The sequence below is a fragment of the Argopecten irradians genome, chromosome 16 (genome assembly GCF_041381155.1).
Source record: "Argopecten irradians isolate NY chromosome 16, Ai_NY, whole genome shotgun sequence".
NCBI lineage: Eukaryota > Metazoa > Mollusca > Bivalvia > Pectinida > Pectinidae > Argopecten > Argopecten irradians.
The window spans coordinates 5,520,623-5,539,848 of record NC_091149.1 but is presented as its reverse complement, the minus strand read 5'-3'; the positions used below and the strand labels follow the sequence as shown (position 1 = coordinate 5,539,848).

The 19,226-nt window shown below is 36.4% G+C and overlaps 1 protein-coding gene across 4 annotated transcripts in view; it reads right to left on the bottom strand.

The window, feature by feature from the left end:
- Window positions 1-17,982, bottom strand: part of LOC138310711 (uncharacterized) — a 91,289-nt gene extending 73,307 nt beyond the window's left edge. For 2 of the 4 annotated variants that reach the window (XM_069252044.1, XM_069252049.1), the window contains exon 1: window positions 662-997. The gene's annotated coding sequence lies outside the window, so the exon portion shown is untranslated. Of the gene's footprint in view, window positions 1-661; window positions 1,056-17,851 lie in introns of those variants that run through there. The other 2 variants (XM_069252046.1, XM_069252045.1) reach the window with 2 other exon arrangements.
- Between the last annotated feature and the right edge of the window lie 1,244 nt (window positions 17,983-19,226).

Below are 19,226 nucleotides of genomic sequence, written 5' to 3'. Positions count from 1 at the left end.
GTGGTTTTGAACTAGCAAAGTATTTCCCTGGGAAGAAATATATTTTAGTTGGTAGATGTGACTGTGATCAAATTTCATAATTTCACAGATCAATATCGTTACTTTCATATCCATACTTCCAAAACAAACATGAAACCACTGAAAGTTTCTACAAAGCAAACATTATATGTTAATAAACAATACTATGCCATATACCCTATGTGTTATAATGTTAAATCAAATTTCCAATCATCTCTGTTCATAGTAGAATTTTTTTTACTAATATGCTGATGTTTTGTTACTGCAGGTAATATAAACTCAAAGACTTAAATATTAAACATCTCTTTGTAAATACTGTTAATCGAACCTTTATTTATTCTGTTACAGTGCTCTCTTGATCGAATAATATTGATGATTCATAATGTACACAAATTTCACCTAAAAAAATCAATTACGACTACACATACAACATATATGAAAGTCACATACTAAACCATACTAAATTTTACCTCAATAAGGCACATATAAAAAATTGGCATTATCATCCTGGACAATGGATGTACAATTAAGTGACCACTACGAGATTCCAACAATGACCAGATGACCAAACCATCCTGAATTTGGACTGGTCAATTTGTCAGTTTTACCTGTAGCATTTACACCTGAGCTTGTTCAGTCATACCTGCTTGTATATCGTCCAGGTGTGTCTAAGTATGGAACATAAACCACTATCCAATGAAACACATATTATAATATAAAAGACTTGCAGAAATCCACTGTAGTTGTCGGTAGAGTATATTCCTGGTAAACACTTATAAATCCAGATTTTTACAGCTTATCTCAACTTGTTACTGTCCAGGTAGCACACAAGGCTCTGATAGTACACACCTGTATTCGCCAGGTATATCGGTAGCACTATGCTCCTAAAACATGTACCTACCCTACTTAAAACTGGGTACCTGGGAGAAACGCTCGCCTCGTCGCTGGTATATATACATTCATTTAGGTAGACTTATAAATTGGCCTGCATGTAACGGCTCCGTTTGTTCCTAGCTTGAAAGCCAATTACGATATTATAATAGCATCGGTCGCGGCTGGGAGAGGTCAGGTATGCGTTATGCCTCAGCGATTTCATTGTTTGTATTTCCATATGAATACACTGTATCTTGTATTGTTAAAATATGTATATAAACTTGAAGCACTGCATTGTATTTATATAGTATATATAGAATAGGACAATACATGTAGAAAATTTATGAGAGAAAATTGTAACTTCTTTATGAAGTAGATACATGAAAATCTATGTTCTGCACACATGTATATTTGCATTTTTAAGGCAACTTGAGGATGAAAGTAGGAAAATTAAACCTGTTTCCAAGCAACTTTAGTGTGACGAATGTATCTATTTGATGTAAGTGGAAATTTAAAGATGCTCCACCGCCGACAGAATTGTTTGATGGTAAAATTTATCATTTGAACAATAATATGGTGTTTAATCGTGTGCATTATATATTCATAGTCTAATTAAAGACAAAAAAATATCTATACCTAGTATAATTTATTCCAATACCATTGGTCTAATTTGCAAGTAGTATTCATTCCATATAGGATATAGTGACACGGAATTTTTTCGGGATGCAATTAATTATTTTTCATATTTTTAATTTAAAGTAAAATTAAAGCCCAAACTTTTCAATGATGGTAATGGTGTAAAGTAAGTAACTTTTGCCACTTAAGAAAAATACTAAATTGTTTGCTCCTGTTTTTGATAGCGAAAAAATACCTTTTGTCAGCGGTGGAGCATCTTTAAATGAATTTTCACTCAAACTTTGAATTGTTTGATGCCTAAAATTTATAATATATTATATTAAATATTTCTATTGTTCAGTTGTGCACTTACTGTATTCATAGTGTAATTGTTAAGAGGAATAGAATATCTCTACCTAGTATATCTATCCATTCAATACCACAATCACACCTGTCTATACTACCACCTGTCTATAACTACCACCTGTCTATATCTACCACCTGTCTATACCTACCACCTGTCTATACCTACCACCTGTCTATACCTACCACCTGTCTATAACTACCACCTGTCTATACCTACCACCTGTCTATACTTACCACCTGTCTATACCTACCACCTGTCTATACCTACCACCTGTCTATACCTACCACCTGTCTATATCTACCACCTGTCTATAACTACCACCTGTCTATATCTACCACCTGTCTATATCTACCACCTGTCTATACCTACCACCTGTCTATACCTACCACCTGTCTATACCTACCACCTGTCTATACCTACCACCTGTCTATATCTACCACCTGTCTATACCTACCACCTGTCTATAACTACCACCTGTCTATAACTACCACCTGTCTATAACTACCACCTGTCTATAACTACCACCTGTCTATAACTACCACCTGTCTATATCTACCACCTGTCTATACCTACCACCTGTCTATACCTACCACCTGTCTATACCTACCACCTGTCTATACCTACCACCTGTCTATACCTACCACCTGTCTATACCTACCACCTGTCTATACCTACCACCTGTCTATACCTACCACCTGTCTATACCTACCACCTGTCTATATCTACCACCTGTCTATACCTACCACCTGTCTATACCTACCACCTGTCTATACCTACCACCTGTCTATATCTACCACCTGTCTATAACTACCACCTGTCTATATCTACCACCTGTCTATACCTACCACCTGTCTATATCTACCACCTGTCTATACCTACCACCTGTCTATACCTACCACCTGTCTATACCTACCACCTGTCTATATCTACCACCTGTCTATACCTACCACCTGTCTATAACTACCACCTGTCTATACCTACCACCTGTCTATACCTACCACCTGTCTATACCTACCACCTGTCTATAACTACCACCTGTCTATATCTACCACCTGTCTATACCTACCACCTGTCTATAACTACCACCTGTCTATAACTACCACCTGTCTATACCTACCACCTGTCTATACCTACCACCTGTCTATACCTACCACCTGTCTATACCTACCACCTGTCTATAACTACCACCTGTCTATACCTACCACCTGTCTATACCTACCACCTGTCTATACCTACCACCTGTCTATACCTACCACCTGTCTATACCTACCACCTGTCTATACCTACCACCTGTCTATACCTACCACCTGTCTATATCTACCACCTGTCTATATCTACCACCTGTCTATACCAACCACCTGTCTATAACTACCACCTGTCTATAACTACCACCTGTCTATACCTACCACCTGTCTATATCTACCACCTGTCTATACCTACCACCTGTCTATACCTACCACCTGTCTATAACTACCACCTGTCTATATCTACCACCTGTCTATACCTACCACCTGTCTATACCTACCACCTGTCTATACCTACCACCTGTCTATATGTACCACCTGTCTATACCTACCACCTGTCCATACCTACCACCTGTCTATACCTACCACCTGTCTATATCTACCACCTGTCTATACCTACCACCTGTCTATACCTACCACCTGTCTATACCTACCACCTGTCTATACCTACCACCTGTCTATACCTACCACCTGTCTATATCTACCACCTGTCTATAACTACCACCTGTCTATACCTACCACCTGTCTATACCTACCACCTGTCTATACCTACCACCTGTCTATAACTACCACCTGTCTATACCTACCACCTGTCTATACCTACCACCTGTCTATACCTACCACCTGTCTATACCTACCACCTGTCTATACCTACCACCTGTCTATAACTACCACCTGTCTATACCTACCACCTGTCTATACCTACCACCTGTCTATAACTCCCACCTGTCTATAACTACCACCTGTCTATACCTACCACCTGTCTATAACTACCACCTGTCTATAACTACCACCTGTCTATACCTACCACCTGTCTATAACTACCACCTGTCTATACCTACCACCTGTCTATAACTACCACCTGTCTATAACTACCACCTGTCTATACCTACCACCTGTCTATACCTACCACCTGTCTATAACTACCACCTGTCTATACCTACCACCTGTCTATAACTACCACCTGTCTATACCTACCACCTGTCTATACCTACCACCTGTCTATAACTACCACCTGTCTATACCTACCACCTGTCTATACCTACCACCTGTCTATACCTACCACCTGTCTATACCTACCACCTGTCTATAACTACCACCTGTCTATACCTACCACCTGTCTATACCTACCACCTGTCTATACCTACCACCTGTCTATAACTACCACCTGTCTATACCTACCACCTGTCTATACCTACCATCTGTTTTTACCTACCACCTGTCTATACATACCACCTGTCAATAACTACCACCTGTCTATAACTACCACCTGTCTATAACTACCACCTGTCTATACATACCACCTGTCTATACCTACCACCTGTCTATACCTACCACCTGTCTATACCTACCACCTGTCTATAAATACCACCTGTCTTTACCTACCACCTGTCTATACCTACCACCTGTCTATACATACCACCTGTCTATACCTACCACCTGTCTATACCTACCACCTGTCTATAACTACCACCTGTCTATACCTACCACCTGTCTATACCTACCACCTGTCTATACCTACCACCTGTCTATACCTACCACCTGTCTATACCTACCACCTGTCTATACCTACCACCTGTCTATAGCTACCACCTTCTTTACCTACCACCTGTCTATACCTACCACCTGTCTATACATACCACCTGTCTATACCTACCACCTGTCTATACCTACCACCTTCTTTACCTACCACCTGTCTATACCTACCACCTGTCTATATCTACCACCTGTCTATACCTACCACCTGTCTATACCTACCACCTGTCTATAGCTACCACCTGTCTATATCTACCACCTGTCTATACCTACCACCTGTCTATACCTACCACCTGTCTATAACTACTACCCACCTGTCTATACCTACCACATGTCTATACCTACCACCTGTCTATAGCTACCACCTTCTTTACCTACCACCTGTCTATACCTACCACTTGTCTATACATAGCTCTGTCTAAACCTACCACCTGTCTATAGCTACCACCTTCTTTACCTACCACATGTCTATACCTACCACCTGTCTATATCTACCACCTGTCTATACCTACCACCTGTCTATACCTACCACCTGTCTATAGCTACCACCTTCTTTACCTACCACCTGTCTATAACTACCACCTGTCTATTTCATGGTCTACCACCTGTCTATAACTACCACCTGTCTATAACTACCATCTGTCTATATCTACCACCTGTCTATACCTACCACCTGTCTATACCTACCACCTGTCTATAACTAGATAACTTTGACCACGTTATTTCTTACCATGATAACTTGAACTAACCCAAAATGACACATTCGCTTGTTAACGATCGTAACAATTTCTTACCTTCATAAAAAACTTCAGTTGAGTTTTGCATTATTCATTTAGAAGATAAACAGCGACGTTTCCCGAAAACTTGCGAAAGGAGCTAAATTTAGTACAGGGCCATTCGCGTTATCACGGTTTGACTGTTTGGACCAAGTTGTTCGTTTATAAATTCAAGACGAATCTAGTGATTTTTAGATTTTATATCATTTTCAGATGAGCCTTGACAAAATCTTTTCGGCCTGTATCAAAATCTGCAAGTTCGTCAGGATTTATACTTGAAGTAGTCTAATTACTTTTAGAGAGGATCCAACCAGTCCAACCGCATAAACAAAATCGGTCCGGCTTCCTTTTCAGTCAGCCAATGAGATTATTGCTTTCATTCGTGAAGTTCAACATTTAAACTTTTTTTTGGTAACACAAGTGTAATTAAAATTGTTCGTTTGTACTAGACTCACAAATTATAAAATGGCTTCATACAGAACATTTGCAATTACTAAGCAATATCATCAAATCAATATGCTTTCCGTGTTAAGGGGAGGAAGCAATTTCTCAATTTCATATTTAATAAAAGTTCCAAATTGTTGGGCCAGAAACAATAGCATTGTACCTTAAACTAAGAATAAGAAAAATAATAAATACATAAATAACCTTGGTATTTTTGGACTGTCGCAGGAAAGTATATATGCCTACAATGTACATTACCCTACCTATTCTTTATTAACCTAACAAAACCTGCAACCTACTCTGTGGCGACTTGCAATAAGCCTTCTCTTTTCAAATACCACACAGAGGATCATACCCTGCCTCCACTCCGTTCCCAGCAAGCCATCTGTCAGAAATCTTCCGTCTGTCGTTCAGAGCTAAGTCATCGAAGCTAATCTGTAACGTGCACGTGCATGGCGTGACTGACCGGACACCAGATTGACGTCCGAAGGACAGACTGTCTGGTATACAATTCTTACAATGAATTTATCCAATAGGTACCCGATACACTTATTTTAGGCACAACGGGTTTTTATTACAGTCTTAATGGTCAGGTTTAACCTTTGGGCCAAAAATCCTCCAGGGACATGGTTTTACCTCCAAACTCGGGATATATCTGCATCAATTTTTTAGTGTAGTAAAAACTCAGTCACGTGCTTATACCTCATTCATGCCATTGGCCGGAATATACAATTGTATTATGGGTTACTAGTGATCACGTGATTGTGTGTTTACTTCCAAATATGGTGATAGTTTGCTTGCCATTTCTTCGGAAAAATTGATTTATTTGAAAATATTTAGACTGCAAAACGTTATTAATATTGCATGCATATCATTTTGACTTTTACTATGTACTGTTTTACTATAAATAATGAATTTAAATGAGTTATAAAACTGCCATTTCCACGTAAAATATAGAAATGATATATTCGCGAATGACGAATTCAATAGGTCTAACCGTCTAATCTAGGATCAGCGAAGATCGGCAACTCCCGGCTAAATTCGTAGAATTCTAAATTTATATTGATATATATAATTACCTGCTTTAGGTTTCAGAACAGATACATATAACACAGAGAAAATAAGATCTTCGTCAAAAAGCCAAATTACATATACTAAATACCAGGTCAGAGAAATCTCCATATTTGAAAGTAAACACACACTCATGTGACCACTAGTTACCCATTATACAATTCTATATTTATTTCGGCCAATGGCATGAATGAGTTAAAAGCACGTGACTTGTTTTACTACGTTTGCACTACTACAGAGAACGCGTGTTCTTTGTAGTAGTGCAAACGTAGTTGGGGGGTTGAGAGACATTTGATGGGGATATTAAGGGAGGCAATTTGCAATTTCATATTTAATAAAAGTTCCAAATTGTTGGACCAGAAACAATAGCATTATATGCATTAAACTAAGAATAAGAAAAATAATAAATACATAAATAACCTTGGTATTTTTGGACTGTCGCAGGAAAGTTTATGCCTACAATGTACATTACCCTACCTATTCTTTATTAACCTAACAAAACCTGCAACCTACTCTGTGGCGACTTGCAATAAGCCTTCTCTTTTCAAATACCACACAGAGGATCATACCCTGCCTCCACTCCGTTCCCAGCAAGCCATCTGTCAGAAATCTTCCGTCTGTCGTTCAGAGCTAAGTCATCGAAGCTAATCTGTAACGTGCACGTGCATGGCGTGACTGACCGTACACCGGACACCAGATTGACGTCCGAAGGACAGACTGTCCAGTATACAATTCCTACTATATATGAATTTATCCAATAGGTACCCGATACCCTTATTTTAGGCACAACGAGTTTTTATTACAGTCTTAATGGCCAGGTTTAACCTTTGGGCCAAAAATCCTCCAGGGACATGGTTTTACCTCCAAACTCGGGATATATCTGCATCAATTTTTTAGTGTAATAAAAACGTAGTCACGTGCTTATACCTCATTCATGCCATTGGCCGGAATATACAATTGTATTATGGGTAACTAGTGATCACGTGATTGTGTGTTTACTTCCAAATATGGTGATAGTTTGCTTGCCATTTCTTCGGAAAAATTGATTTATTTGAAAATATTTAGACTGCAAAACGTCATTAATATTGCATGCATATCATTTTGACTTTTACTATGTACTGTTTTACTATAAATAATGAATTTAAATGAGTTATAAAACTGCCATTTCCACGTAAAATATAGAAATGATACATTTTCGAATGACGAATTCAATAGGTCTAACCGTCTAATCTAGGATCAGCGAAGATCGGCAACTCCCGGCTAAATTCGTAGAATTCTAAATTTATATTGATATATATAATTACCTGCTTTAGGTTTCAGAACAGATATGTACATATAACACAGAGAAAATAAGATCTTCGTCAAAAAGCCAAATTACATATACTAAATACCAGGTCAGAGAAATCTCCATATTTGAAAGTAAACACACACTCATGTGACCACTAGTTACCCATTATACAATTCTATATTTATTTCGGCCAATGGCATGAATGAGTTAAAAGCACGTGACTTGTTTTACTACGTTTGCACTACTACAGAGAACGCGTGTTCTTTGTAGTAGTGCAAACGTAGTTGGGGGGTTGAGAGACATTTGATGGGGATATTAAGGGAGGCAATTTGCAATTTCATATTTAATAAAAGTTCCAAATTGTTGGACCAGAAACAATAGCATTATATGCATTAAACTAAGAATAAGAAAAATAATAAATACATAAATAACCTTGGTATTTTTGGACTGTCGCAGGAAAGTTTATGCCTACAATGTACATTACCCTACCTATTCTTTATTAACCTAACAAAACCTGCAACCTATTCTGTGGCGACTTGCAATAAGCATACCACACAGAGGATCATACCCTGCCTCCACTCCGTTCCCAGCAAGCCATCTGTCAGAAATATTCCGTCTGTCGTTCAGAGCTAAGTCATCGAAGCTAATCTGTAACGTGCACGTGCATGGCGTGACTGACCGTACACCGGACACCAGATTGACGTCCGAAGGACAGTCTGTCCGGTATACAATTCCTACTATATATGAATTTATCCAATAGGTACCCGATACACTTATTTTAGGCACAACGGATTTTTATTACAGTCTTAATGGCCAGGTTTAACCTTTGGGCCAAAAATCCTCCAGGGACATGGTTTTACCTCCAAACTCGGGATATATCTGCATCAATTTTTTAGTGTAATAAAAACGTAGTCACGTGCTTATACCTCATTCATGCCATTGGCCGGAATATACAATTGTATTATGGGTAACTAGTGATCACGTGATTGTGTGTTTACTTCCAAATATGGTGATAGTTTGCTTGCCATTTCTTCGGAAAAATTGATTTATTTGAAAATATTTAGACTGCAAAACGTTTATTAATATTGCATGCATATCATTTTGACTTTTACTATGTACTGTTTTACTATAAATAATGAATTTAAATGAGTTATAAAACTGCCATTTCCACGTAAAATATAGAAATGATACATTTTCGAATGACGAATTCAATAGGTCTAACCGTCTAATCTAGGATCAGCGAAGATCGGCAACTCCCGGCTAAATTCGTAGAATTCTAAATTTATATTATATATATGATTACCTGCTTTAGGTTTCAGAACAGATACATATAACACAGAGAAAATAAGATCTTCGTCAAAAAGCCAAATTACATATACTAAATACCAGGTCAGAGAAATCTCCATATTTGAAAGTAAACACACACTCATGTGACCACTAGTTACCCATTATACAATTCTATATTTATTTCGGCCAATGGCATGAATGAGTTAAAAGCACGTGACTTGTTTTACTACGTTTGCACTACTACAGAGAACGCGTGTTCTTTGTAGTAGTGCAAACGTAGTTGGGGGTTGAGAGACATTTGATGGGGATATTAAGGGAGGCAATTTGCAATTTCATATTTAATAAAAGTTCCAAATTGTTGGACCAGAAACAATAGCATTATATGCATTAAACTAAGAATAAGAAAAATAATAAATACATAAATAACCTTGGTATTTTTGGACTGTCGCAGGAAAGTTTATGCCTACAATGTACATTACCCTACCTATTCTTTATTAACCTAACAAAACCTGCAACCTATTCTGTGGCGACTTGCAATAAGCATACCACACAGAGGATCATACCCTGCCTCCACTCCGTTCCCAGCAAGCCATCTGTCAGAAATATTCCGTCTGTCGTTCAGAGCTAAGTCATCGAAGCTAATCTGTAACGTGCACGTGCATGGCGTGACTGACCGTACACCGGACCCCAGATTGACGTCCGAAGGACAGTCTGTCCGGTATACAATTCCTACTATATATGAATTTATCCAATAGGTACCCGATACACTTATTTTAGGCACAACGGATGTTTATTACAGTCTCAACGGCCAGGTTTAACCTTTGGGCTAAAAATCCTCCAGGGACATGGTTTTACCTCCAAACTCGGGATACATGTATATCTGCATCAATTTTTTAGAGTAGTAAAAACGTAGTCACGTGCTTATACCTCATTCATGCCATTGGCCGGAATATACAATTGTATTATGGGTAACTAGTGATCACGTGATTGTGTGTTTACTTCCAAATATGGTGATAGTTTGCTTGCCATTTCTTCGGAAAAATTGATTTATTTGAAAATATTTAGACTGCAAAACGTCATTAATATTGCATGCATATCATTTTTACTTTTACTATGTACTGTTTTACTATAAATGACGAATTTAAATGAGTTATAAAACTGCCATTTCCACGTAAAATATAGAAATGATATATTTGCGAATGATGAATTCAATAGGTCTAACCGTCTAATCTAGGATCAGCGAAGATCGGCAACTCCCGGCTAAATTCGCAGAATTCTAAATTTTTATTGATATATATAATTACCTGCTTTAGGTTTCAGAACAGATATGTACATATAACACAGAGAAAATAAAATCTTCTTCGTCAAAATATACCAAGATTTAAATCTCTGCATATACTAAATACCAGGTCAGAGAAATCTCCATATTTGAAAGTAAACACACACTCTGTGGACCACTAGTTACCCATTATACAATTCTATATTTATTTCGGCCAATGGCATGAATGAGTTAAAAGCACGTGACTTGTTTTACTACGTTTGCACTACTACAGAGAACGCGTGTTCTTTGTAGTAGTGCAAACGTAGTTGGGGGGTTGAGAGACATTTGATGGGGATATTAAGGGAGGCAATTTGCAATTTCATATTTAATAAAAGTTCCAAATTGTTGGACCAGAAACAATAGCATTATATGCATTAAACTAAGAATAAGAAAAATAATAAATACATAAATAACCTTGGTATTTTTGGACTGTCGCAGGAAAGTTTATGCCTACAATGTACATTACCCTACCTATTCTTTATTAACCTAACAAAACCTGCAACCTATTCTGTGGCGACTTGCAATAAGCATACCACACAGAGGATTATACCCCGCCTCCACTCCGCCATCTGTCAGAAATTTCGTCTGTCGTTCAGAGCTAAGTCATCGAAGCTAATCTGTAACGTGCACGTGCATGGCGTGACTCAGACTGACCGTACACCGGACGCCAGATTGACGTCCGAAGGACAGTCTGTCCGGTATACAATTCCTACTATATATGAATTTATCCAATAGGTACCCGATACACTTATTTTAGGCACAACGAGTTTTTATTACAGTCTTAATGGCCAGGTTTAACCTTTGGGCCAAAAATCCTCCAGGGACATGGTTTTACCTCCAAACTCGGGATATATCTGCATATATTTTTTGTAGTTAAAACGTAGTAAAACAAGTCACGTGCTTATACCTCATTCATGCCATTGGCCGGAATATACAATTGTATTATGGGTTACTAGTGATCACGTGATTGTGTGTTTACTTCCAAATATGGTGATAGTTTGCTTGCCATTTCTTCGGAAAAATCGATTTATTTGAAAATATTTAGACTGCAAAACGTCATTAATATTGCATGCATATCATTTTGACTTTTACTATGTACTGTTTTACTATAAATAACGAATTTAAATGAGTTATAAAACTGCCATTTCCACGTAAAATATAGAAATGATATATTTGCGAATGACGAATTCAATAGGTCTAACCGTCTAATCTAGGATCAGCGAAGATCGGCAACTCCCGGCTAAATTCGTAGAATTCTAAATTTATATTGATATATATGATTACCTGCTTTAGGTTTCAGAACAGATACATATAACACAGAGAAAATAAGATCTTCGTCAAAAGTCCAAATTACATATAATAAATACCACATCAGAGAAATCTCCATATTTGGAAGTAAACACACACTCATGTGACCACTAGTTACCCATAATATAATTCAATATTTATTTCGTCCAATGGCATGAATGAGTTATAAGCACGTGACTTGTTTTACTACGTTTGCACTACTACAAAGAACGCGTGTTTGGTACCATTATGGGGAAAATCCCCCGCGGATCGTGGTTTGATTTCCAACATTTGAATTTGCTAAGAAATATTATCATATCATTATTCATTTTCCATATTCTTTCCAAACAAATGGTTAAGCTTCCGCGTAGCCCACTTAGCTTTTTGGGAAGCTAATACTTGTAGCAATTATGTCTCATTCAAAAGTGTAAGCCACCATGCATCAGTTTCCAAAGCCCGATCGGGGACTATTCGTGTTTTAAGGCCTAAATGTAGTTGCGTGCGAGTGCGAAGATGAGTTTGTAAAAAAAAACCCAACAATGATCTGAGTTTGTAAAAAAAAACCCAACAATGATATTTATTGTTGTTTAGACCGCTTAGCTATGTGGGATACTCGTATAGTATGATTTTTACCGTTTTTTTATCTGACCCCTAAAACTTCTGAGAGTGACCTATGGACACTGGTTTCTAATTCCCATAGCCCTGATATATGGTATATTCGGGTTCTTCCGTGTCTTTGTCGGTATTGGAGAGAGTTTTCGCTATCTCAAGGAGACACAATACGAACATACCTCAATCCAAAGACAAGGAAATATAGCTATGAATTACTTTCAGTCAAGATTAATTGCATTTGTGTCTTTGTAACTTGAATTATTCATTATTTGCATTGCAACGTATGAATGACTTACAGCACGTCGATCATGTCAGTATTTTGTTAACAACTTTCTAGTGACCTAGAAACGTATACCTTATAACTGGTAATCAACATTCCGGTACTATTTCAGATCAGACAAGACGGTAGAGCCTGGTTAGCTTGTTAATAAAAATCCGATATGTTATAGCAAATGAATTTAGTCAAAAGTATTTATCTAGAACTTCAAAATGAGGTTATCAATGCTTATTGGGATAGTGTTAGAGGAAGAAAAACTTTTTTTTTTCATCTTTAAAGTTAATAATTTAAACAATTTGAATATGATGTTTTTATCTTTCATGCCATCAAGCTGACTATAGTCTCTAGGAAAACTGACCCGACCAAAGTTAATTGGAATGATACATACCTTTGAACTGATAATTGGATGTTATTTATAGAAAGGACATATTGTTGAAATTTTTAAAAGACAACAGATATGGTTTATAAATCATGTTGTTTTGAGTGTTCATTTCACATTCGTGCAAAAATAGTAACAATAAACACGATTAGAAAAATGGTTAACTTAAGAAGGTGGGAGGAAAGCCGTATCACCCGGAGAAAAACCGCCGACCTGTTCAAATATCACTTACAAATCACTTCTTTTCCTTTAAGAAAAACTACCGAATTTAACATTTTTTTTATATCTCTAAAGGGACAATTCAGTGAGTCTAATTCATTTACATAACTATGAAGCAAAATATGACATAAATGTATTGTTCTACATTCCTTATGTTACATAACAGGAAATACTGACACATTTCACGACGTTGTTAAGTATTTTGACTGATACCATAACTAGTTCAATACGATTAAACAGGTATAACATGTACGCTGTACCCATACCCGAACCAAAGTCACACACATTAAGTAAATGCAATACATAACCACTGAGGAGTTGATGAAATTATTTTAGACAAGAACATGCATCAAATAAGGTGACACACTACTGTAAGAGCGATATGAGTAGTTCTAGACACACAAAAAAATCTTTACTACACTGGCAAGGGTCAAGGTTCGGCATTCAAGACATGTAATTTCACATACATTTGCACTGCAGTGGGTTTCTCTGGCACATCACAGTAAAACCAACTAATCTCATTTCTATTAGAACTGGTTTTGTTTCCGAAATATGTGCAAATTTTAATGTCCTCTTAGACTGAATTGATAAAAAGATTTTTTCTGGCTTTAAAACTCTTATGCTAAGGTCAAACATCATGCGTCATCCCTTACGTAGAATTGCTATATTAAAATCATGTTTTTTCACACTTTTTTTTTGAGTACATGGATCAGAGAATTAGTTACAGTTTACATAGTGACCCAGCTACAGGTTTTCACATTTTTAATTTGAACTTAGGTACTAGGCAATATACAATCTATCGCAGTTTTACATCAATTCTAGATTTATTTTAAGTCATCTTTACGCTGAATTCGTAATAAACATGATCAGTTTGTCCTGCTGATGAGGAAGCCGTAAGAATCGGTTACATCACCATAAAAGCGGTCGCCAGGTAAACATGTGGTACGGTATATTCTGTAGGTCGTATCTAGTTCCCAGGCCTTGTTTCAAGACACCATACCGGTTAGATATTATACTCACAAAGTGAGAGCACTTGAGAGCCCAGCTTCATTTTATTTTTAAGAACGCTAAGTCCAGCTAAATGTGAGGTATCAGATGTGTGGATGCAATACTGTATCGCAAAATAGTTTTAGACAGATAATGAGGTCGTAGGCCGGCTACTAGACTGGCCACCAGTCTCTAGAATATTAAAGAAATCACTTAATTTGGTTATTAAAATTTTTCTTGATTATTTTTGTCTCTACTACATGCCTGATTCTAGCCTAAGTTTTAAACTAGGGGGAGATAATATAGTAAAGAACTCTGCTGAGAAAGTCTTCTCAGTAACTTAGGGTCTTGAGGCCAGTCAGCCAGCTACGTATATTCGTTCTCACACAGCAGACTTTCTCACAACCTACGTTACAAGTCCCTGTGTTCGTTCTTTGAGAAGTGAAGAAGGACCTCAAACAGAATCAAGGTTTTTAATCGAATACAATGCATTAAAATTTAGCGTTAGTCGGTAGAACATTCTAGTCCAAGAGCTCCGACTAAGATTTAGAAGTTTTGGCAATGAGAAGTTTGGAGTTGGTCCGAGTTTTCTCTGTCCCTGATACCAGATTTAGACATTCGGACTGATATAGCTTTCTGAATGACAGGGCCCTGTTAATTCGGTTCATTCCAGTCTAGCAACTTTTTAAGTGAACATCATTCCAGTCTGGCCAACTTTTTAAGTGAACATCATTCCAGTCTGGCCAACTTTCCTGTTTTCACACCTTGGTCAGACTTGGTCATACCTGAGTGACCATCAGGTAATTAATTATGTTCAAGTTAAAAGTACAAAAGTAGTCACTTACCTATATTTATTTTAATATTTGATTCTACTGTTCACAATACTATATATTTACATAATGTACTTATTTTTATCTTTTTACAACTTATTGGAATGAGGAAACAAAACATAATACATGTACAGCAATGACGCGTCACAAGATACTGGTGATACTTAATATTATAATACCTTTCAGCGTAGCTAAACTACAAGGTTCTTCATCTTAATTGATACAAGATGGAACACTTTTCCTCTTTTTCTATTCGACTCTTTTACGACTGTAAAAAAACCCCACTAAGACTTCTGGTATTCTGAGATTGAAATTGCTTTGATTAGTTTTGAAAATTATACTTAATATTAAATTGATTCATATTAAAAGAAACGTTTACCTATTCTTTGTAAATTCAATTAAAACTCTGGGTATACCATATGTATTGTGTGCATAAATGAGAAAACAATGCACAACTTTCAAATGTTGAAATCATAAAGAGTAATGTCTCAAAAATGGGTATGTATATCAAATTACATGTATAATGGACCTTTAATTTGACATATGTGCGCAGGACAACACCCTGATGGACTAAATAATTGAACAGTGATATTCTGATGGAAATGTTTGATATTCATGGGAGAATTGGCGAATGTTACTTTGGTAAATTTCATGGGGGGCTGAAATGAGTTCATCTTCAAACGAATTGAACGAACTGACTCAAATGAGCAGTTCATATTCAATTTGTTTCAAAGAGAACTCAATTCATCACCCCATGAAATCGACCAAAGCAAGATTCAATCCTTATATTTCAATTCAATCGTATTTAATTGACAGAATAGAATATTTCTGTATAATGATAAATGTTTCTATCTATATCTCTCACTCAGACACACTAAATTATGTGACAAGAGGTCCAATGTATAATACTGTTTGGTAACGGTTTTTGTTTAACTTCGTTCTTTAAATACTTAATATGTGTACACAAATTTTCTGATAAAAATTATTTTTTGCATCAACATGATCCATTTGAATAGCATTTGTTCTGTTTCATGAAGTTAATTACTACAGTTTATGCATGTACAATTTATTTCATTACAAACCAAGGATTTCTAAGTGAGAAGGATTCGTGACCGTTCTCTTTACATTACTAAACACCACCACGAGACACGCCTATGAACGGGAATAAAAACCGTTTTTCTCAACAAATTACTTGTATTATCGAGTCAAACGGAAACACCAATGTAAAGTTTATTAAATTTCACAACGTTTATAACTTGTTTTAAGGAAAGAATAATTAGAGGATATGTATTGAATTTTCGTTTAAAAAATACGACAGTCCGCAACTCATGAAATGACGGCCCGCTTCAGAAAGTAATGACGATAACCCTCGCACCCGCAAGCTACCTCAAATCAAAGCTGCGCCGGCGGATATCAAAGGGGGAAAATCAGTCGTCGCTCAACGTACACGGTCCAGTGCACAAACACAAAAGCTCCTGCCTTGTACTCCCCCAAAAACCCAGTGTGACTTATCTCTTCTCATATAAGTCCTTGTTACAAACCAACAAAAACCAAAAGTGCATCATTCTTAATCAAATATCGACATTTCTAATAGAATATCTAATAGGATATGGTTTTCACCCTGGGATTTACTGTGCTGTCCAGTGTTGTTTAGTAGAACCTGTGTTGTTTTAGTAAAAACACACCTATTCCACCCTGGCCAAGCCTTTTACCAAATCTGATTAAAAACACAGGTCCTTATAACCAACTCCGTTCAATAGAGGGATCTGACAAAGTATCCCATAAGGGGTCATGTCCAGATGACCTTTTATACCACGTGTACTTCAGAGCAAATGTAGTTTCTAATTTGAAAATGGCTATTCGACCCAGTATACATTTATAAGTAAGCTTTGTTGTTGCACGTCGGGCGATGGATGGCTACACACACGAAAATAATTTGTACAGCTTTAATCAAAGCTATTTCTCAGTCCCCAGTCTTTTGTCCATCTACTAGGCTTACCTCGTACCACAATGGGGCAAATTCTGAGGGATTGTTTTGTTACAGACACGTGACAGTAATCCCTCAAAAGGAGGAGGAGTTGGGAGGGGTGTTAGCATTCGAGTTATATAGTATTCTCGTATGCAGTAAAAAAAAATACATTCAACAGTTCAAGGTAGGAAGATTCATGCAATTACGGCCGGCCTTATGTCTGATAATGAAAATTAAAATATTAAAATGTCTAAGTCCGCTGTTAGGACCAGTGGAAACTCGGACAATCTGTACCTTCAAAATTAGGTACCGGTGCACGTTTCGTTTTAAAACACTAAATGTCTTCGAAATATTCTTATAATTATCAAGACAGCGCTTCGGTTATCTTTTTGTAATGCAAGTGAGGTGTATGAGATCGAGTGGTATGGTATGGAGCCGTTTATGGACTTACCTTTATATACGAATGATGTAATCCAAGCGATACGTCAATCAAATATACGTGTATATCCAAAGTGAAGAGTTAACATACAAAAAAAGTTTTACACGGTACACTACTTATGATATACCTGATATAAATCAGTGAGTCTTTCAATAGTACCGAATTAATTTCACAAATAATGGAAATATCCGGAAGAAAAAAAATCCTGTTGGACACCCAAATGTCACACTGGAGTAAGAATGGCCTGTACTCGTTGGTACTAAGTTGGTGTTTGGGGTAAATATCAGAAACATATAATACCACAACCTAATATACATGTATTAAGTACTATAGACAAGGTACCACGTTAAGCTTAAAAGATCTGTCAGCTTAATACCAAATACGGTGATTTTCTTATCAACAGTTTTCCATAACAGCGATACAAAATAAAGAGATAAATTAAGATTTTCTAGAGTTATTTTTAAAATTTAAGAATTATTTATAAAGATTTCCGATTGGAATAGTTTACAAGATGAATTTTTTTTTATTTTTAAAAAGAAAGCTGACGATGTTTTGAAAACCTTGTGGTCAGCAGGCATGTTGATTCCTGAGTACACAGGGTGTGTGGACATAGATTAAAAGGACTCGTATTAAAATATTTGTCAGCTTGATTTGAATTTCATCGAAAATCTGTTATTAATTTCAGAATTTATTTCTAGACAAAATTTACGTTTGACATAGCTCGAAGTGTAGAATTATAAAGATACATATTGTATATTTAAAAATCCGTATATTTAATTCTCTGCGATGCATTTTGATGTTTATAATAGTGTTATTAAGTTTACTAAACTTTCAATATTTGGTTCTTTCCACGTAATACACCTAATTAACACGGTTGAACAAATGGCCAGAGGTCTGTGTAAATAGAAGGTAATGAAGTGGACATCGCCCCGTCTTAATCAGTCAATATTACACATAAGGGTATCAAAACCTACAATTAACAGCCTCACAAGTCAATATTTTATATCAGATATTGTAACGTAATCTATTCATATAAATCCACTATTTCCTTCAAGTGAATTGATTTATTACTCGTACACTTTTTTAACTTTTGAAGATTTTCTTTAATTTTTCATTTTCTCGCTGTAATAGTATAGTGTCATAGTTTTTAATATTTTATCTTTTATATATAATAAAAGTGATATTTCCTGTGGTATTTTTCTTTAACCATAATGCTAGCAAATAATGTTCTTTATCTACCCCTTAAACTCCTTATGAACGAGCTAAACGTCTTTTAATTTTTAAAATGGGAATGTAAAACAAGATCGATAATTTTGTAGAGTCCTAAAAATTATTAACTTACCGTTAATACTACATTAATCATCACCTTCTGAACGATTTGATTAAA